Source organism: Macrobrachium nipponense, chromosome 27, assembly GCF_015104395.2.
Source record: "Macrobrachium nipponense isolate FS-2020 chromosome 27, ASM1510439v2, whole genome shotgun sequence".
Lineage (NCBI taxonomy): Eukaryota > Metazoa > Arthropoda > Malacostraca > Decapoda > Palaemonidae > Macrobrachium > Macrobrachium nipponense.
In genome coordinates, this window is record NC_087216.1 from 17,471,070 (window position 1) to 17,493,241 (window position 22,172).

Here is a 22,172-nt window from a genome sequence, read left to right on the forward strand (position 1 = left end):
CATGCCAGCAAAGAACCAGCGAAGAAGTGATTAAATAAGGTCGACCTGCGACAAATGATGACCATTTTTATCAACCTCCTCATCATCTATAAATCTCGCTACTTGCGTGAGCGAGTGCCAAGACCCCTCTCCTAATACGTCAATATTTGGCGCTTTGCGTGATGCTTAGAGGCGTAATTCCGTCTCCAATGGCATTCCAGGTACCTAATCCCCATCACCGAACAGTCCAAAGAGTAAATTAAATACCTGTTCACGTAAGGAAGAATCCATGGCGGTTTAATCCCTTTCAGACACACTTCACTCACTACTTCATCGACCACACTGGGCAATGTTTTCAAAATACAGATGGCAGTCGTTCCAATAATGTGGATATTTTGGTACCATTGCCAATCTGACGGGGGTGTCTAATGATTTTTCGCGATTTTTCCCAAGCCGTCTGATAAACATCGACCTTTTTAATTAGCACTAATCGATACACTATTATAAATATAACACTTCTCTCTTCATCGATATTCAATCAAGTATATCGTAAGCGCAAAATAATGTTTGTCACTATTCACGTTGGCACCTCTGTGTGTATGTACTCTGGCTCGATTGTAAACGATTGTAAACACGGAAAAAGACGTGTCATTTTCTTTAGTTTTAGGGCAGCTGATTTATACTAATTAAATCTTTTATATAAAGTTACCACTTCATCTGCTATTATCTTCAGTTTTTCTTCTCAGAATTTGACACAGTTGCCTAATTCGTGCGTTTACAAGACTTACTGAGTTTTAGGTGAGTTTTAAATGTTTACATTTTCAGAACGTTTTCATATTATCAATAACATGCATTTTATTCTTACTCAGATTGCAAAAACAACAATCCATGAACTTTTTCTTTGTTTCTTAGTAAATAATTACAACAAATTACATGATTTTGTTGAAAAAGAACGTATAGTAACGTTAGTAAAGTGTATAAAGCTCGGAATAAAAACGTACATGGAATCTCAGCAACAACAACAGTGATGAAATGATGCGGTGTAGGTATCACAATCAATAATTTTATAGTCTTTTTGAAGAGATGGTGATGAGTGTGTCTTACTGCCTGTAGATGTTTGATGTCTAACAACGCTGCATTCCGTTGGCATTATTAAACTTTTATGTGATGTTTGTACAGTTCATAGTAATCGGGTTCAGGTTAATACCGGTGAGAGAAAAGTAGCGTATGACAGGTTATGGTTTTCGTTAAATGAAAATTACGGTAAACTTTAAAGAGCTGGTTATTCTGAGGATTAATCAGCTTTTTGCCCAGACCACTAATCAGATTCTAGGGGACAATGTCAAATGTCATAATTGCGTATCTAAATAATGTCATAACTCAAAAGTGTTGCAGGAAGAGTTGCACAACGACGATTGGACCAATTTAGTTGCTATTCTCATTACGCAAACGTCCAGCTCATCTCCAAAAGTTTTTTTTTTCTTTTTACTTTAATTAAGCCTCACCGTTTTATTTGTATATCCCTTTAACCTGGTAGTTATCAGTGGCAGTAACCTTAAGATCTTTAATAGTGTAAGGACAACGCTTATTCATAATTTTCTCTGTACATAATTCATCATTCGCGTTGTTCTTACTTCCCCCTGAGAGAGCATTCAGCGGCTTTCCGTCAGTGTATAAAGCTTGTATAACCACATATTGTGTACTTTTATATTTTGTATTTTATGTCTCTCAAGAAACCCAAATCGGCTCTCGCCGACCCACTTTTACTCTCTCGCGGGTCGGTGACCACATTTCCCGTCCGCATGCTCTGTGAGCAAGAGCCCGTGCTGGCACAAGGCCAGCTTAATCTTAAACAACAACAAACAGTAATAAAAAATCAGTACACTTCTACCTGCCTCTTTGTCCACCTCTCACAACTGGTGACCCCGGAGTGACGGTGACCCAGCGGTTTTTTGGCTCAGCCATTAAGGGACTCACTACCGCCGCTCACCTTCAGAGATCTTTAACGGACTCATACGGCGCCTCAGTATAGATCTCTGAAAGCTCCTACCGTGGAAATAACCAACGCCTCTAACGGACTAAATACGGCATACCTGCCCAAGGTGTGTTCAGGCGTTTCCTCAAACGGTTTGGCCCGCCATTCACGACTCTGTCGACCGTTTTTTTGTGAGAGAGGACAATGGGCGCAAACAGTACCTCGCGGGAAACCTCGCGTGGAAACCCGGGCCTCCCCCGCCCCAGCGACGGACTCTGACACAGCGGCCGCTCAAGCTGTCAAATTGCCCCCCTTCACAACGGCTGACCCGTCTTCCTGGTTCTTCCGAGCCGAAGGGCAATTCCGGATCGCGGGGCTCACAAACAAAGTGCTGCAGGCTGACCTCGTCGCAGCGGCTCTCCCGACAGAGGTGCTCGGCCGCAATATCTAACTGGCTGACCGGTCGAGCACGAATCGGACTTGTCACGCTCGACGAGATAAAAGAAAGGCTCTTGACAGCCTATTCCGTGCCTATCGCTGAAAGGGCCGCCCGCGCCCTCGACTTAGTCGCGAACCCCCATGCGCGGCGCCGACACCCAAGATGCCTGGGACACTGTGATGGGCCTCGTCCGTCTGCCCGAAATAGGCCCCGACGGAAAAAAGGTAGAGATCAGCCTGAGCCGCGAAATATTCCTGCGGCAACTCGAGCCGGACGTCCGAAAGCAGCTGACCGACGCGTACACCCTAGAGGACGACGAACTACTAGAGAAAGGCAAAGAAGCTGACGTTGTCAAACAATGCCGCGAAGCTCGCCGCCCCCCCCCGATCCTCCGTGTGCCTGGCCGCAGAGAAGGAAGAAGACGACGACGACCCAACGCAAGAGATCGGCGCCGTATCCCAAGGGAAGTCCTCCCACACGCAGCGAGGTGAAAACTCCTGGTGCCGCTTCCACCGGAGGTTCGGGAGATTCGCCAGGAGGTGCGAAAGCCCTTGCACCTTCCAACAGTCAAAAAACGACGACGGCAAACAAAACCAAGGCCGCCCGTGGCAACGGCCGCGTCGGAACCACACACCATAGGGTTCTACATCCGCGACGCGATCTCCGGCCGGAGGATGTTGTGGATACGGGGCAATGCACTCGATATTCCCGCCGTCAGGAAAAGACCGTAGCCGCGAGCCCGACAAAACAACCTCCCTCGTCGCCGCAAACGGGGACCCCCATCCGTTCCTACGGCACGAAGCCCCTCGAGATATCCATCTTGGGGCGAAACTACGTCTGGGAATTCACAATCGCGGACGTCAGGATCCCGCTACTGGGGGCAGACTTCCTGGCACAGAACGGCCTCCTGGTGGACGTGGCCGCAAACGCCTCCTCGACATGGGGACATGCCTTTCCCTTCCACTAGCAGCAGGCCCGGGCGCCCCTACAATTTGTACCATCGCCCCCCACAAATACGGCAACCTCCTGCAGGAGTTCCCCGAAGTCTTCAAGCCGGAACTTCGTCAGGCGGCAGGGACGCCGCCCAAGCACGGGATATTCCACCACATAGCCACCACAGGCCCCCCGACACAATAAACACGCGAAGTTCCGACGACTCCCTCCAGGCCGCCTCCAGGAGGCGAAGCAGGCGTTCTCGGAGATGGAACGAATGGGCATCTGCAAGAAAGCATCGAGCCCTTAGGCGTCGCCCCTGCACATGGTACAGAAACCTGACGGCACCTGCAGGCCCTGCGGAGACTACAGAAGACTCAACCTCGCTACAATCCCCGACCAATACCCCTTGCCAAACATGCAGGATTTGACAGGGGCCCTTCATGGGGCGAAGGTCTTCACAAAAATGGACCTCTTAAAATCCTATTTCCAGGTTCCAGTGCACCCCGAGGATGTCCCCAAGACTGCCATCATCACGCCTTTTGGCTCCTTCGTTTTCCATTACTCAACCTTCGGCCTGAGGAATGCAGGGGCCACCTTCCAGCGCCTGATGGACAGCATCCTGGGTGGGGGACCTGCCCTTCTGCGTCTGCTACGTCGACGATATCTTGATTTTTTCCAGGTCCTTGGAGGAGCACCTACATCACGTCCGAGCGGTCCTGAAGCGCCTGCAGGAAAACGGGCTGGTCGTCCGTTTCGGAACAAACCAAATGCACAACCTTCGGGACGCCGAGAAGGTGGACTTCCTCGGACACGAGATCTCCGCGATGGGCGTGCGCCCCATGGCCTCGAAGGTAGGCGTGGTGCAGAAGTTTCCAACACCAACCACGGTCAAGTCCCTGCAGGAGTTCATCGGAATGGTCAATTACTACCGCGATTCATCCCCGCCGCCGCGGGGGCCCGCACCATGTCTCCTCTAACACAGGTCCTGAAGGGGAAACCAAAGGCCCTAACGTGGGAGGCCGAACAAGAGAAGGCTTTCAACGAGACGAAGAGGGCCCTCGCCAGAGCGGCGACATTATGCCACCCCAAGACCCTGCTGCACCTTTACGCCTCACCACCGACGCCAGCAACGTCGCCTGCGGGGCTGTCCTCGAGCAGGTGGTCCAGGGCGAGCCCCAGCCACTCGCCTTCTACAGCAAAAAACTATCAGCCGCCGAGACGAGGTACAGCACGTTCGACCGCCCCCCCCGAAACTCCTGGCAGTGTACCAAGCAGTGCGACATTTCCGCTACCTCCTCGAGGGCTCCCCCTTTACGATCAGGACGGACCACCTCCCTTTGGTACACGCCTTCACCAAGGCGGGCGACGCTTGGTCAGCGAGACAACAGAGGCACCTAGCAGCCATCGCAGAGTTCGGGTGCACCATCCAGTACGTGCCTGGCGAGAAGAACCCCGTGGCAGACGCCCTATCGAGGATAGAAATCAACGCCGTGCGTCTCGGGGTCGACTACAAAAGACCTGAAGACGCCCGGGAACAGGCTGCCGACCCGGAGACCTCGCCCGGGAACAGGCGCCCGACCCGGAGGACTGCCGCATACCGCACTGCTATCACCGCCCTCAAGTGGGAAGACGTGCCTTTCGGACCCGCAGGCATGACACTCCTCTGCGACATCAGCACGGGCGCCGCCCGCGCCCGCTGATCCCAGCCTCCCGAAGGAAAGCCGTGTTCGACGTCATACACGGACTCTCGCACACCCCTCGGGCCGGACGACGGTGCGCCTCCTGACGGAGAAGTTCGTCTGGCATGGAATTCGGAAGGACTCCCTCGAGTGGGCCAGGACCTGCGTGCCTTGCCAAACTAGCAAAATCAGTCGGCACAACGGAATCAGGCGTGGGGAAATTTCCGCAGCCGAAACGAAGATTCGGCCACATCCACATAGACGTCGTTGGCCCCCTGCCCCCGTCGGAAGGCGCCAGGTACCTCCTGACGGTAATCGATCGCTCTACCAGATGGCCCGCCCGACGGCAAACGCCGATGTCGGAGGCGACCACGAAAGCATGTGCCGAAGCACTCCTCGCCAGCTGGATCAGTCGATTCGGAGTGCCAGACGAAATCACGACAGACCGCGGACCAGTTTTCCTGTCGGAGTTGTGGACTGCCCTGGCACGCCTAATGGGAACGTCGTTACATGCCACCAGCCCGCCTACAACCCAGCAGCTAACGGCATGGTGGAGAGAGTTCCACCGTTCGATCAAGGCTTCCCTGATGGCGCGCTGCAGCGACGAAAATTGGAAGAGCCAACTACCGTGGGTCCTCCTCGGTCTCAGGACTGCCCCGCGGGCAAACGGCGAAGCATCACCCACGGAGAAGGTATACGGGGAGCCATTAACAGTCCCTGGCGAGTTCTTCCCGACCAATGCCGACGACGCTGACGTCTCCATCGCCAGGCTTCGGGAATCCGCCGGGAAGTTCACGCCCTGCGTCAAAACCTTCTCCGACAGAACCAAACGTTTCCTCCCGAAGGCCCTATCATCGTGCAAGCACGTCTTCGTCAGGGACGACGCCCGCCGCCCGCCTCTAACGAGACCCTACCGCGGTCCCTTCCGCGTCCTACGACGCACTGACAAGGCATATCTCTTATCCATCAACGGTCGCGAGGACTGGGTCACAATCGATCGCCTGAAACCAGCCTTCATCATGGACGAGGACCTCGCAGACGCGGATTCCACAGGGCGCCTCAATCTTCCTCGGAAAAAGCGACTCCTTCGGTCGCCAAACCTCCTAGCCGTAGCCGCCGGCCCTGGCCGCCCTCGAAAGACGGTCGAACCCACCCGAGGATCACCTCAGGGGAGGCATCCCGTCCCCGGAAAAACCCAAAACCCCGAGGATCTACCACAAAAACTAATATCACGCACCCGAGGGCGCCTCCGCCGTCCAGCTCGCTTCCGCGAGTGACTACCCGAAGTACAAAGAAGTCAGCCAACAATCATACCTAATTATTGTCTTAGGGGGGGAGTATTTGTAAGGACAACGCTTATTCATAATTTTCTCTGTACATAATTCATCATTCGCGTTGTTCTTACTTCCCCCTGAGAGAGCATTCAGCGGGCTTTCCGTCAGTGTATAAAGGCTTGTATAACCACATATTGTGTACTTTTATATTTTGTATTTTATGTCTCTCAAGAAACACAAATCGGGTCTCGCCGACCCACTTTTACTCTCTCGCGGGTCGGTGACCACATTTCCGTCCGCATGCTGTATATTTATTATTTCCCTTGACTGTAATAAAAATCAGTACACTTCTACCTGCCTCTTGTCCACCTCTCACAACAGTCATCACAATTAATGCTTCCCGAAGAGTGTATTTTTAGTTTTATAATCAACGTTCATCAAAATTATTATCTACGAGTATTCCGTTACAAAAACAGCTGTGAAAATTGTCGATAATAAGTGACACTGGACAACTAAAAAAAAGGCAGAACGGTCGAATTCGGTATCAGGCGTGTTGGTGGTTGGATGTGTCGACGGTTCCATATCAAGCCTCCTAATCCTTTTCAGTTTTCACACCTTGCAACACAGAGGATTGGGCCATGCTGGGGCGGACGGCTTAATCTGGACTACTGATACTAGAATAGTGATAGTGCATGTCCTATCAGGATAATTACGGCTGTTTAAATAAGCAGCAGTTTAATGTTGGCTCCTTAAAGAGTCTTTTTCCTTGGCTCATATATCCTGTATTTTCAAACATCACTTCTGAAACAAATTAGGGTAATGGGGATGTGCAAGTGTAAATGACCTCTCTCTCTCTCTCTCTCTCTCTCTCTCTCTCTCTCTCTCTGTAAAGATAAAATAAAATTTGCACTAATTATTAATAAAAAAAATTTCTTTTCCACGACCGGCATGTTTCTTAAACTTTCTTTAAAGACTCTCGGAGAATAAATGGAGTAAGGTCTACAGTACCTTTAATAAACATTAGCAACACGAGCAACAAGGCATCTTTAGGATAAAGATTCGGATGTCATTTGTCAGTGTTACCGTCAGATTTCACTTCGGTATTTGATACAAGGTGGCAAATTGAGTAGGAATTACATCTTGCAATGATCGCTGTGGGAAAGTACAGGCATGTGTGGAGTGCTCTCCATAACAGCCGAGGTCTTTTGAGTTGGGACAGCAAATGGAATTACCTCTGTTTATTCTGAGTAATTTCATTCGGTGTGAGGGTTCTGTTTTATTTTTCAACACTCGTTTTTGTTTTATTACTCATAATCTCAGTTGAAGATTGCTAATCAGGAAGCCTTTCGCTCCTACATGCTCTCCTTCAGCAGCATAACGTCCAAATGACTGTATTGTCGGCCCACTGGTTTTTCCTCTCCAAAGTCATATGCTTTTTGAAACAGAGCTGCATCAGGCCACATCTTTAAGCACATTATTAACGGCATATAGCATTAAAGGTAATTTATGCTCAGCTCGTAATTCATTGTTTATGCTTACTTTTTCAGTGACCAGTACTTGTATGATACAGGTATAAATATTTTCCCCCAATAACAAACACTGTCAAATGCAGCCATCCTCCTTTCGTCATTTGGATCTTGATTTGTTTGTTTGTTTGTTTGGTGTTTTTACGTTGCATGGAACCAGTGGTTATTCAGCAACGGGACCAACGGCTTACGTGAATTCCGAACCACGTCGAGAGTGAACTTCGAATATCACCCGAAAATATGCATCTCTCACTCCTCAGTGGAATGCCCGAGAATCTAACTCGTGGCCACCGAGATGGCTCGCCAACACCATACCGACCACGCCACTGAGGCGCTCATTTGGATCTTGGTCATCTGCGAACTGGGTTGGTCCCTGTGTGTGTTTCCTCTGCTTTCATTTATATCGTCTTCCGTTCCTCTCTACACCAACCTCTTCCCTGCTTGACGCTTCTCCCTTCAGAATTCAATTACAACCCGCTCGGCGTTTTCTGTCGCTCGTCCGAAGGGTATCATCAAGATCCTCTTATCTCTTGAGTGACTGATAGTTTATCTCCGTCACTGCTTTTTGATAATGGTTTCACTTTTTATTCCGTCAGTCGTCCCCCTGCCATCGCCTCGTGTGGGAGTAGCATTCGTCTTCCGTGTCCAGTTTTTTTTTTTTTTTTTTTTTTTTTTACTCGCTGTTTAACGTATTTTTCTTCCCTTTTCCCATTCCCTTTACCTTCTTTTTTGTTTTTTCCAGCTTGTTTAATTATTTTCTTTGAACTTAATTAGGACTTCTGTCATGATATACTTTCTGTCCTCCTCATCTTCTCCTCCCTCCTCTCTCCCTTTCCCTCTCCTCCTCCCTCCCTCATCTTCTCCCCCTCCTCCTCCTCTTCATCTTCCCCTCCTCATCTGCCCCCTCTTCATCTCCCCCTTTCCCTCATCATTTCTTCACTCCTCCTCCTCATCTTTTCCCCCTCCTCTCATCTTTCTCTTTCTCCCTCCTCCATCCTCATCTTTCCCCCTCCTTCTCCTCCTCATCTTTCTCCCTTCCCCTCCTCCTAAAGTAACAAATATCTTCAGATACTATCATTCATGCTCCTTTCAACTCAATTCAGTCAACATTGCGTAAAAATCTACTTCGTCCCTCGACACGATCTGGTACCAACTTCCTAGTGATTTTCTATTTTAATTTCCTCACTTCCGGTTATATTTCAACGAAAACTAGTTTATGTTTACAATCTGAACCTCTTTGAAGATAAAAAAAAAAATCGTTTTCATAGCGCTTTCCTTCAGGTACTGTTTAACTGGTATATACTCGCCTTCCCTTGATCTTTTCGCAAGAACTGCGGTCACAACGCCAGATAACTCCCAAACAATCATTTGACCACTTACGCATAAAGTAATTTCTTCGAGGGAAGGACAAAACAATGTATGATCAATAAAACCCCAACACTGGCTTACACGTGAATCATAAAAGTGAAATTCAATTTATACCGAGCATTACACAGGTAAAGATCACACAGGTACGATATCAGAACAGGCGGAGGTTCGGGGTGGACAATTATCTTACGACATTTATGTCCCCGTATAACATTAATCACCCCATATCAAAAATGGGTTAAAGCTGAGTAGAAGAAGAAGATAACACCAATCACCTGATAAAATCGTGCAACATAGTCTATCAAGTCTCGCGTTTCAGAAACAGTGTCGTCCACTCATATTGGTTTTCGATTTATTCATTTTTTTTTATTCCATAACGATAATATGGTGGTAGTAGATTTTTTAAGCGACTTTATATGACGCTTCGGAACTCTCTTTTACTACATATCACGATCCTATCTTGTTGCCAGTTTTGAAGCAGTAACTTTCAAACCGTCCATTTATCGCAAAACTAGACCTACAATGGACAAGAGTTCTCTTTTCATGGGAATAATGTGCTTGTTTGCTTGTGGGCTACCTTTCAGGGAAGAAAAAATATGCATACATAAGATAATATGCTACATTTACGGCGAATTGTATACTCATATGATATCGTGCTACCTGTAAAAGGATTCCAATGCTCATATGGTAACATCATATCTTTACGCAAATAATAAATTTAAATATCAAAATTTTATCTTCACGGGATTAATGTTTTTATATGAATTTGTTGACACGATTCTGTTATAATTAACAACCACTCTTAGTATAATACTAGGAGTTAAGACAAGGCTTGATTCACCTCATATTATAGGTCGAGTTTTCGATCATTAAACTATCTCAGCAGGTAATACATGTGACGACCCATGTCTTGATTTTCATGGTTAATAACATGAAACTGTTTTTATTCAAAAGTAACTGCATTAAGACAGCCTTTAATATATACATACATACACACACACACACACACACACACATATATATATATATATATATATATATATATATATATATATATATATATATATATATATACATATATACAGAAAGAGAGAGAGAGAGAGTCTCAAGGCCTCAGAACAAGCAGAACTAAATAACTCTACGGGATGTACCACACTGGTTTCATTTACTTAACGCATGTATAATTAAATCATAAGGTGATTCTACCAAAACTTGCAATAAACAGGTGGCTTCAAGTGAAGTAACAACATAGTCGTTGTGACAGATGTATTGAGGGTTATAGGTGTTTTATGAGTTTCCATGCTCATTCATTTGCAGTTTTTCTTTACTTCCAAAAATATCTGTCAATGTTATGCTTAATATTTCCAGCACGATATCAGACGGTGTTGTAAATGTTGTTTTTCAACATCTCTGAAGCTGAGAGATATTATTCTCATTTCATGTATCAGCTCAAGTCTTGGTTTAATCTTTGGAAGAAAAATTTGCTTATATCACGGTCTTGGCCAAAGCGCCACCAGCTATATGGAGTGGAAAGACTGTGTCCAGATCTACTTAGTGTCGAAGATTACGAGTTTTATATTTATTTTCTATTTATGTAAATTCTGCTTAATCATTTTACGCGGTTCATATTGCGATCGAGCGACCTATGTGCTGCTAGGCTTTCATTCTTTCATAGGTCTTGTTGTTTTTATATGTATATACTACAACTATTACTCAAGATTATATCACTGACAATGATCAAACAGCAATGAAACAGATGACCATCAATATGGCAATACACCTATAAGTAACCGTGGCAAGGCTCTAGTTCTCATCAACAAAAGAAACATAGAGAAAATGACAATCATAAGGATACAATCAAAGCCCAAAGGAAAACAGAAATAGGAAAACATACTTATGCAGCCAGTACTTGAGGGAGATTTGGGATATTGCTGGCGTTGGCTGACTAGGGAAGAGTGCAAGGACTAATGGCATGTTGATGAACAGATAGAGCAAGCACTACCTACACGTAACATTTACAAAATAAAATAGAGGGCCAAACATCAACATCACATATACCCTGCAAATGAAGAGAATAAATAGACCATCAACCACATCACGAAGGAATGCCCGGCATTGGCTCAAAATAAATACATGAGATGATATGATATGGTACCCAAGTCTTGCACTGGAAGATCTGCCAAGAATATAGCCTATCACGTAGGTACGTCTAGACAAGTGGCACAGCCCTGTATACTAGAAAAGTGCTGGAAAACGAAAAAAATCAAGGTACTGTATGACTATAATAATCTATATTCATCTCTCTGTAGATTACTCCATTTATGTACGTCGAAACTTAAGGGGTAATAAATAAAGTTGGTAAATAAGGACGTCAGAAGCATTATATCTTTTGGAAATTATACCTGCTGACGAGAAGAATATAATAAGAAAAAAAGTTAAGACTGTATCAGATGAATGCAGTTGAGAGAGGAAATTATTTTCCCTAACAATAATAGTAGCTATGGGACCCCATGATTTAGTGATTATGATACTTGCATCGATTATGATACTTGCAACGATCGCATCGAAGATACTTGAGTCGGTTCTTCTAGTGAGACTTCTCCCCTTTCTACACACCATGACAACCAGTTCGGGTTTAAAGCAAACCACTCAACCGACACCCGCATCTACATACTGAAAGAATTGCTGAACTACTACCTATCATCAGGCCGCCTTTCTGTTTTCCGTTTGGTTTTGTAGATGCGAGAAAAAGCATTTGACAGAGTAAACTACCTGAAGCTCTTCCTGAAGCTGCATAAAAGAGGTGCACCCCTATATCTAATTGGCATTTTACATTGCTGGTTCTCCACACAGCAATTCTGTGTCAAATGGGGTAACGTATTATCGTACAACGTCAGCTCCCTAAACGGGCTCCGGCAAGGGGGCATTCTCTCTCCATACCTGTTTAATACGTACACAGATGCCTTGAATGTCAAACTGAACTCACTCCCAATCACATGCACTGTCATTGAACCAACTATAAAAAACCTCTGTTACGCCGACGATATGGTTCTGATTTCCCCATCAGTGCAAGGTCTCCGACGACTCATCGACACTTGCCGCCAATATGCAGAGGAATTTGATATAATCTACAACGAAACCAAGACCCAGTGCATGTCACTGCTCCCGAAATCGCTTAAGCATGTTGCAGAACCACAAATTTTCCTCGGAAACCATCGGCTGGAATTTGTGCACGAATTTCCGTATTTGGGTCACATTATCACCGACGACCTAAAAGATACGGCAGACATTGAACAGAGGCGTCGTAAACTATGTGCAATTGGCAACTTGATTGCACGGAGGTTTGCCATTTGTCTTCCGCTCGTACTGCTACAGTATCTATGGGTGTTCCCTCTGGACGAACTATACCTGAGAGACCATGAGACGCATCACTGTTGTGCACAATGACATTCTGAGACGCCTCACAAACACTCTCCGCTACCACTCCGCCACACAGATGTTCATAGAAAACCACCTGGACAATTTATAAATCATTGTTAGGCGAACAGTGTCCAGTCTGGTAACCCGAGTGAGAAACAGCAGCAACTCGCTCATACAAAGCATCCTAAGGAGTGAAGCAAGAAGAAGATCATATAAAGCATCCTAAGGAGTGTAATGTAAGAAAATGTAAGAAAAAAACCAAAGTGAAAAAGAACAAATCAAGAGTATTAAGAGACCTAATGAGGGTTAGAAGGAGAAAAAAAAGGAAGGGAAAAAGTTCATTAGTACAGAAAACAAGAGGATATGGCAGGTACAGGAGAAATTAATAAGTGAATACATTATTAAGAGAAAAAATGAAGGACGATGGCATTAGAATAAAGGAGACAGCAGCTGAAATAAAATCCAAAGGGGGAGTAAATGGAGCAGCCTTTTGGGACTTCAAAAAAAAACTTGACGGCACGAAACCAAATAATGTGGTGGCAGTAAGAAGCAAGGAAGGGAAAGTAATAGAAAATGTTGAAGAAATTAAAAGAGAATATGAACAATACTATAAAGATCTATTCATATTAGATAAACCTAAAGATGAAATCAGTAGGCTAGCAGATGAAATTAACCTCCAGTACCAGAAAAGGATGTCCATAAGTGGGAGAGGAAAAACGGAAAAAATCCAAAAGTCAAGTATTCAAGATGTGGAAAAAGCAGTAAAGAACCTGAAGAATAAATACACCCCCGACTGTCAAGATATAAATAATATAATAATAAAAAGTTTGGGTACACAAATGACTGAAAGTCTGGCACTCTTAATTGGAGACATTGAAGAGGAGTTAAACACTCCGGATGAATGGGAGAAAATGAAAATATTATCACTGCATAAAGAAGGAAGCAAACTGGAATTAGAAAACAAGAGAGGGATATTCATTACAAGTAACATAAGCAAGGTATTTGAAAAAGTGAGGATGGAAATAACGAAGGATGAGTTAAACCAGAAGATAAGCCGGTTCCAATGTGGTGGCATAGAGGGAAGATCCACAGTTGATCACCTGCTAACCCTAAACGCAGTGATTGACTACAACTCACTGTTAGGAGCCCCAACGTACATATGGTTTGGGGATGCGTATAAATGCTTTGACAAACTGGATCTGAAGGACTGCATCAAAGAGATAGGGAAAATGATAGGATGGAAAGATGCATGGTTGATAAGAAAAATGAATGAAAATGGCAAAGCAGTCATAAGATGCCCAGCGGGAGAAACTGACACAATTGACATAACAGAAAATGTGAGGCAAGGTACAATTTTTGGCCCAAAGCTATGCAGCATAGAGACTGACAGAGTAAATGATTTAAGCAGGAAGAATGTAACACTCATAAGAAACGTAGCAATAGAGTCCCTAATATTTGTTGATGACATAATGTTCCCCACAAGCAGGAAAGAAGGAGTAGAAATGGCAATTGGCAACTGCCGTAGCCTAGAGCAGCTTAAGGAATTTACATTTAATACGAAGCCAAGTAAGTCAGCAGTGCTAGTAATAGATAAAAAAGCAAAGAAATCAGATGTACAAATAAAAACAGAACTTAAAAATGGCCCAATTAGTAGCGTGAAAGAATATAAGTACTTAGGAGAATGGTACACACTGAATGGTTCAAAGGAAGCAAGTATTAAAACGAGAAATCAAAAGGTTGAGTACCTACTAAGAGAAATCAGAAGATATGGGGATGTTAACAAAGTAGGAAACATGGCACTAGAAGTAAGGAAAAAGATCTATGAAACAGTAGTTGTACCAACCTTATTTGCCAACATAGAGACGTGGAGTAACGTAACGGAAAATGAATTAAATGCGCTAGAGAAAATGCAATATAGGATCCTCCGAGGAATGTATGAACAACCTAAGGGCACGCTGTATTGGGGAATTATAGCCGAGTCCGGCATATGGCCAGTAGCCAACAGAATTGAGTATAAGAAGTTAATGCTTTTCCACAACATAATAAATTCGGAGGAGAAAAGATTAGTAAAAGAAATGGTTGATGATCAGTTAAGAGCCCCATATGGGCAATGTTGGACAAAAAGTGTGGTGAACATATGCACCAAATATGATATAGAAATTAATGGACTAAGAGAATATCCCAAAGCAGCACTGAAAAAGGAAATAAAGAAAAAAATTAATCAAGATATCCAAGTGACTTTGAGAGAAAAGAGAAAAGAAATGAAGAAGCTGAGATTCATAGACGACTTCGAGGAAAACAAGTACATAAGGGAACTGGAAACAAAGGATGCGTGTATCATTATGAAAGCCAGACTGAATATGTTGAACTTAAAGGCTAACTTCCGGGGCAAATTTAATGACGAGGTCTGTGAAATATGTAGAGTGGAGGAGGACACTACTGAATATTTATTCACGTGTAAATTATTACAAAAAGCAGATAAGGATATAAATTTAGGGACACTGTTATCCCCTAACGGAAAACTGGGAGAATATATAAGGATAGCCCTTAAAATTAAGAATGTTCTTAACCTGAAAAGCGATGGATGTCAAAGCTAAGTAACACAGCTCTGCCTCACTTATAAAGAAGAAGAAATGAAAGGGAGATTGGGTAAAAGTAAATAAAGCTTAGCACCTCATAGTGTAGTGTGCCCGCAACTGTGTTTGTGGAGTGAGCGCCTAGAAACCAGGAACCAGGAGCCAGCAAGAAGATCTAAATTGTGGGAAAGATGGGAAAATGAGGCCTTTGTCCCCTAAAGGGTTTAATCTCTGTATTAGCAAGATGTCATCTGCAGATTTTGTCATTATTACATTTATTGCTGATATTTTAATTTGTCATTATTACTGTAATTACTATAAAGTTCAAGTTTTTTTACATTACTGTAACCACCTAAGGTCTCTAGTTGAAATTTAAGTTATATAATATGTGCACTAACTGTCATTACTCTTAATGCATATTTTTTTTTCTCGCCAATATTATTAGGGTAAAAAACCGCATGGTACAGGGGTGGACCATATACGATCAATGTGTACAACCCCAAGTAAAGTACATTATAACGCATCCTGACACCGGAGTAGAAGTCTTTAGCTCCGTTTCTCACCAACAACAAGTCGCGTCTGATGCCCATCTCTGATGTCAGGACGCGTTATAATGTACTTTTTTTGGGGTTGTACACATTGATCATACATGGTCCACCCCTGTACCATGCGGTTTTTTACCCTACTGTTATTACCAGTATTATGATTACTATCTTTTATGTTACCTCAGCTACCTATTTTGTAGATAAGTACCGATTATTCATTTTTTTTATCATGTTGTCTCATGTATTTAGATTGTGTTACTGCCTGTATTTTGTATATTCCGTGTATATGGCCCTGAGCTGAAATAAAGGATATTATTATTATAACACAAAATTATTGAAATTTAAGTGTTTACTATTAAAATTTTTGCGTTTTCTATTACAGATCTAATTTTAAACAAAGAAAATGCAAGACTTGTATTATAGGGGTAACTATGTTTAAAATAATTGTACTATCCTTCCTCACCAGTTATTTTATCAATTGATATTTCTATAGTAATTTACTAGATGCCATATTGTTCACATTCTATCTAGATAGCTTTTATTATAATTCGCTGTTGACATATAAACTCCATTTACTCTAAATGCACAGAAGTACTATCGTCTACAATCATTTATGCTTTCTTAGTATAAAATGGTATACCTATCTTGTTCTACGTTTAAGTAACGTACTACAGTGATTATTAAGTAACGCTTTACTTCATCTGCCTGAATTCTGATGAATCTGTTCATAGCGTAAAGCGAATTAGCATGATGTTAGCTCATGCTTATTGGGTAGATAATAAATATAGTACCCCCTCTTTGCTTTTCATCCTACCTTTTCAGTTTGGTGAACGAGAGAGAGAGAGAGAGAGAGAGAGAGAGAGAGAGAGAGAGAGAGAGAGAGAGAGAGAGAGAGAGAGAGAGAGAGAGGGGGGGGCGTAGGGGAAGCATCACAAACAGTATTGTAAATGGCAATTGGTATAATAATAAAAAAAAAAATCATCTCAACTGGGAACTTGGCAAGACCACGGGATTTGAAAAAAATGTATATTCCTTATCTATAACGAATGTGACACAGAAGCTTTAGCCATTTAAGAATATAAAAGTGATTATGCTACCAATATCTTGGAAATAATCAACACAAACACAAGTGCAATAGAGAGGATTTTCTCCCTCACATTAGTTTCAAACCCAGGGTTCTCAAATGATTGGCTAGGGCACAACGACCTGCGAAGGTTTTTAATACTTATCACTTACGAAGGACCCCTTGTGTAATTTCCTATCTGTTCACAAACATATTTTCAACGCAAGATCATGTCATTATTTGAAGGAAGACACAGAACGTTAATTCCACAGAACCTGTAACCTTCACTTCTTCCTTTCCAGAGTAGTAGTGATGATATCAAAAGGTTAAAAAAGTTAGGTTCTGTGATGATCACGATGATGATAATAATACGGCAGTGGAAGTAAAGAAAATAATTATGAGAGTAATCGTGTATTTTCAGCAAAGATATTCTCAATAATAATTAATTTTGTATCGATGGTTATGCGTTGGAATCAATCGAAGTGATAAAAGGTCAAATAATAAATATTTACGCCCACAGAACCCAAGAGGTTGCTATATTTATTTGAATTCGGGGAAGATGGACATAGAACATTATGAAATGTAAATCCGTTTAAAGAATAGCAATTAGTTATCCCATTGTCTGAAGGACCCACACGCACGCACACACGCCACACACACAGAGTAATAATGATTTTTACACATGCTCTACTTTCCAGTGAGGCATATTAAATTTCTGAAGGCCGGATGTTTTCACTGGAAAGAAGAGCAGCAGAAAAAATTCGAAAAAGGTTTCCCCATTAAGTATTGAATCCTCTTGTATCATGAATGAAGTTAATTCTTCAATTCCCCTCTGCGATTGACACCTCGAAATGTCCACCCAAGATCTGAGAAAATGCCAAGAAAAGGAATGGAATATGAAATTTTGGTCAAAAGCCAAGAGCTATAGTAGATTCACATCAACATTGCGTTTGATGTCTTGGCCCGTCCCTTACGACGCTCCTGATTGGCTGTTGATAAGCCAATCGCAGGGCTGGAAACTCTCAGTCTCTTACGAGAGTTCACATAGGCAAGATGTATATTCCACCTCTCCTGAGGGATACGTCTTTCAAACGTATCCCTCAGGAGAGGCGGAAAATACACATCCTGCCCATGTGAACTCTCGAAAGAGACTGAGAGTTTCTAGCCCTGCGATTGGTTTATCAACAGCCAATCAGGAGCGTCGTAAGGGACGGGCCTAGACATCAAACGCAAGGTTGATGTGAATCTACTCTAGGACCTAAGAGGTCATTCAGCGCTGAAACAGAAATTCACAGTAAAAAGATTTTAATGTGTAACACAATGAAAACCTCAAAGCAGTGAAAGGAATGAAAGGGGTTGCAGCTAGGGGCCGAAGGGACGCTGCAAAGAACCTTAAACAATGCCTACGGTGCACTGCGTGAGGTACACTGAGGGGCAGAACCCCTCTGCGAAGAAGGAAGTACTAGGAAGAAAACAAAACATTAAGTAGTGTCAAATCGTCTATACCCTGGTTTAGGCCTCTCACAAGATCTTCACTGCGCCTCCAAGGATAACAAATACCAACCACATCTCTCCAACCCACGACCTGGGTACCCCATCATGCCCTAGTGGGCAACAAAAAAACTCCCGAGTGCCCAAAACGTTTCAGTGACATTCTTGGACTTGATGTGCAATTGCCAGAGGACCAAATAAACAATGTATGATGTTGTTCAACCTTCTGCGAAGATCGTTTTGCTTTGTGCCCAGCTACCACGGGACTGCAGTTCTTATTTGCAAGTTCAGTTTTATTAAGCGTTTCTTGGGACTGCTTATTCATGTCTCGGGACTGCTTAAACATGTCTTAGGACTGCTTAAGCATGTCTTGGAACTGCTTAAGCAGTCTTGGAACTGTTTAAACATGTCTTGGGACTCCTTAAACATGTCTTGGGACTGCTTAAACATGTCTCGGGACTGCCAAGAAAGAGTACACATAAAAAATTTCTACACATTTGCTCAAAACATGAGAAAATTTAAACTTGGTTCTGGTCATCGTAAGCTTAGGGTAAATTACATAGCGGCCACCTCTCTCAGAACGCGGCCACTTCCCGGAAAAGTGCTTGAATTATGCCATTATTTCGTAATTTAGGAGAAAACACTTACTTCAAGAGGAGCGTCGAGGTCTCGGTGTGTTGCCTGGATGGGCCATAACTCTTTACTGATGCTCAGGGCACCGAATTTAAGTACTTTTTCGGGAAGGTGGCCGCTTTGTCATTTACCTTAAATACGAATGTTCATAAGAGGGAAGCTACAGAATTCATGGCAAAAATACTGCTCTATTTCGTCTTGAGGTTTGACAAGTGATGAGGCCCGTAGTGGGTGGGGACAATGCATCTCATGCGGTGCACTGTAGGCATTACTTAAAGTTCTTTGCCGCGTCCGTTCTGCCCCTAGCTGCAACCCCTTTCTTTCCTATTACTGTACCTCCATTCATATTTTCTGTCTTGCATCTTACTTCCCACCCTCTCAGGGAATGCGAGGGTCTCCACTTGTTATATCTTTAAAAATTTTTTACTCTTAATTTCCCTTTCAGCGCCGAATAACCTCATATGCCCCAGCGTTTGGCCTTTGAAATAAATTAACCTTTTTTTAAGTTGATTCTGCAAGTTTTGAAGAAGCTTCTAAGCTAGAGTAGGAGGCGGTGAGAAACTCATACTCCTCCCCCAAGCTCCTCCCCATCCACTCACCCACCCACTCTAACCCCCACCTACCCACCTCTCCATTTTTGAACTGCGCCGATCGGAATCTCGTTTAAGTAAATTATAGAAGTAATATAGACGAGCATTTAAAAACTCCGACTGACTGCGAGACCATCTGATAGCAAACGTCTCATCTTCGAGAGTTCTTCGCTCACTAAGCAATAAAATAAATGTAACGGTACAATTACGATTTCCGTGAGAGGGAAAAGGCAAGAGGACACTTCTTTTGGAGAACCCAGCAACTGTCAAATGAACAGAGGCCAGCTGGTGTTCTTCAGAGCAAGTAAGTGTAACAGATTTTGAGTTCTCCTCCTTGGCGCTGCTCTCTCTCTATATATATAAACACACACACACACACACACACACACACACATATATATATATATATATAGAGAGAGAGAGAGAGAGTAAAAAAACTAATGAATAGAGAGAGAGTGAGAGTAAATAAAAAACCTAAATGAATGAGAGAGAGAGAGAGAGAGAGAGATAGAGAGAGAGAGAGAGAGAGAGAGAGAGGAGAGAGGAGTAAAAACCTAATTTTTGAATAGAAGAGGAGAGGAGAGAGAGAAGAGTGAAACAAAAAACCTTAATGGAAAGAGGAAAGAAGAGACGAGCGAAAGAAAAAAGAGAAGAGAAGAAAGAGAGAGAGAGAGTAACAAACCTAATGAAGAGAGAGAGAGAGAGAGAGAGAGAGAGAGAGAGAGAGAGAGAGAGAGAGTAAAAACCTAATGAATAGAGAGAGAGAGAGAGAGAGAGAGAGAGTAAAAAAAACTTAATGAAGAGAGAGAGAGAGAGCGAGAGAGAGAGAGAGAGAGAGAGAGAGTACAAAAAACCTAATGATAGAGAGAGAGTGAGAGTAAAAAACCTAATGGAGAGAGAGAGAGAGAGAGAGAGAGAGAGAGAGTAAAAAAAAACAATGAAGACAGAGAGAGAGAGAGAGAGTAAAAAAAACTAATGAATAGAGAGAGAGAGAGAGGAGAGAGAGAGTAAAAAAAACTAATGAAAGAGAGGAAGAGAGAGAGAGAGAGAGAGAGAGAGTAAAAAAAAACTAATGAAGACAGAGAGAGAGAGAGTAAAAAAACTAATGAAGAGAGAGAGAGAGAGAGAGACAGAGAGAGAGAGAGAGAGAGGCGATAGGAGGAGAGAGAGAGAGAGAGAGAGAGTAAAAAAACTAATGAAGAAGAGAGAGACCTTACCTTACAGACCTTACAGTTCGTTCGGGTTGCCCCAGGTCCCTCAGTGTGAGGCGCCTCTAATGTCTACCAGAGAGTTGCTAGTACATCTTCCGGTATATTTTGCATCTTCCAATCTTGGATGGTCTGGGATGCAGTTTAGATATTTGTCGAGCTTATTCTTAAACACATCTACGCTCACTCCTGATATATTCCTCAGATGAGCTGGCAACGCATTGAATAGACGCTGCATTATCGATGCTGGTGCGTAGTGGATTAATGTTCCTTGTGCTTTCCTTATTTTTCCTGGTATAGTTTTGGGCACTATTAATCTACCTCTGCTTGCTCTTTCTGATATTTTTAGTTCCATGATATTTTCTGTTATTCCTTCTATCTGTTTCCATGCCTGAATTATCATGTAGCGTTCTCTTCTCCTTTCTAGACTATATAATTTTAAGGATTGTAGTCTTTCCCAGTAGTCTAGGTCCTTAACTTCTTCTATTCTAGCTGTAAAGGACCTTTGTACACTCTCTATTTGTGCAATATCCTTTTGATAGTGTGGGTACCATATCATATTGCCAATATTCAAGTGACTACGAACATATGTTTTATAAAGCATAATCATGTGTTCAGCTTTTCTTGTTTTGAAGTGCCGTAACAACATTACCATTTTTGCTTTACATTTTGCCAACAGAATTGCTATTTGATCATTGCATAACATGTTCCTATTCATCATCACACCAAGGTCTTTAACTGCTTCCTTATTTGTGATTGTTCTCATTATTAGGTCCCCTATATGCATATAGCTTTCCTTCTCTCGTCTCCATATTTATTGATTCAAATTTATCAGAGTTAAATACCATCCTATTTACCTCTGCCCAATCATATACTTTGTTAAGGTCTCTTTGTAGAGCGTTCCTATCTTCATCACAAGTAATTTCTCTACTTATTCTTGTGTCATCAGCGAAACTACTCACTACCGAATCCTTAACATTACTGTCTATGTCTTCAATCATAATAACAAACAATATTGCAGCTAGCACCGTAACCTTGTGGCATCACCGGATATTACCTTGGTTTCATCCGATTTCTCATCGTTTGCAATAACTATCTGTTTTCTGTTGTGTAAAAATTCTTTTAACCATCTTCCCTACTTTATCTTCGATATTGTGTTTTCTAATTTTCTTTGCTAATATATTATGGTCTACTTTGTCAAAAGCTTTTGCAAAGTCTAAATAAACCACATCTGTTTCATTTCCGCTTTTTCATATTTTTGAATATGTTCTCACGGTGGACTAACAGTTGGGTTTGTGTACTTTTTTCCGGGTACGAAAACCGTGTTGTCCTTTATTAAACAAATTATTTTTTATTAAATGTTTCATAATATTTTTTCTTCATTACCCTTCATACACTTTCATAATATGTGATGTTAGACTCACAGGCCTATAATTACTTGCCTCTAGTCTTGATCCACTTTTGAAAGTA

At 42.9% G+C, this 22,172-nt stretch overlaps 1 protein-coding gene across 2 annotated transcripts in view; it reads left to right on the plus strand.

The window, feature by feature from the left end:
- Positions 1-22,172, plus strand: part of LOC135200877 (UBA-like domain-containing protein 2-B) — a 141,076-nt gene that overhangs the window by 879 nt on the left and 118,025 nt on the right. The gene's annotated exons all lie outside the window — the stretch shown is intronic.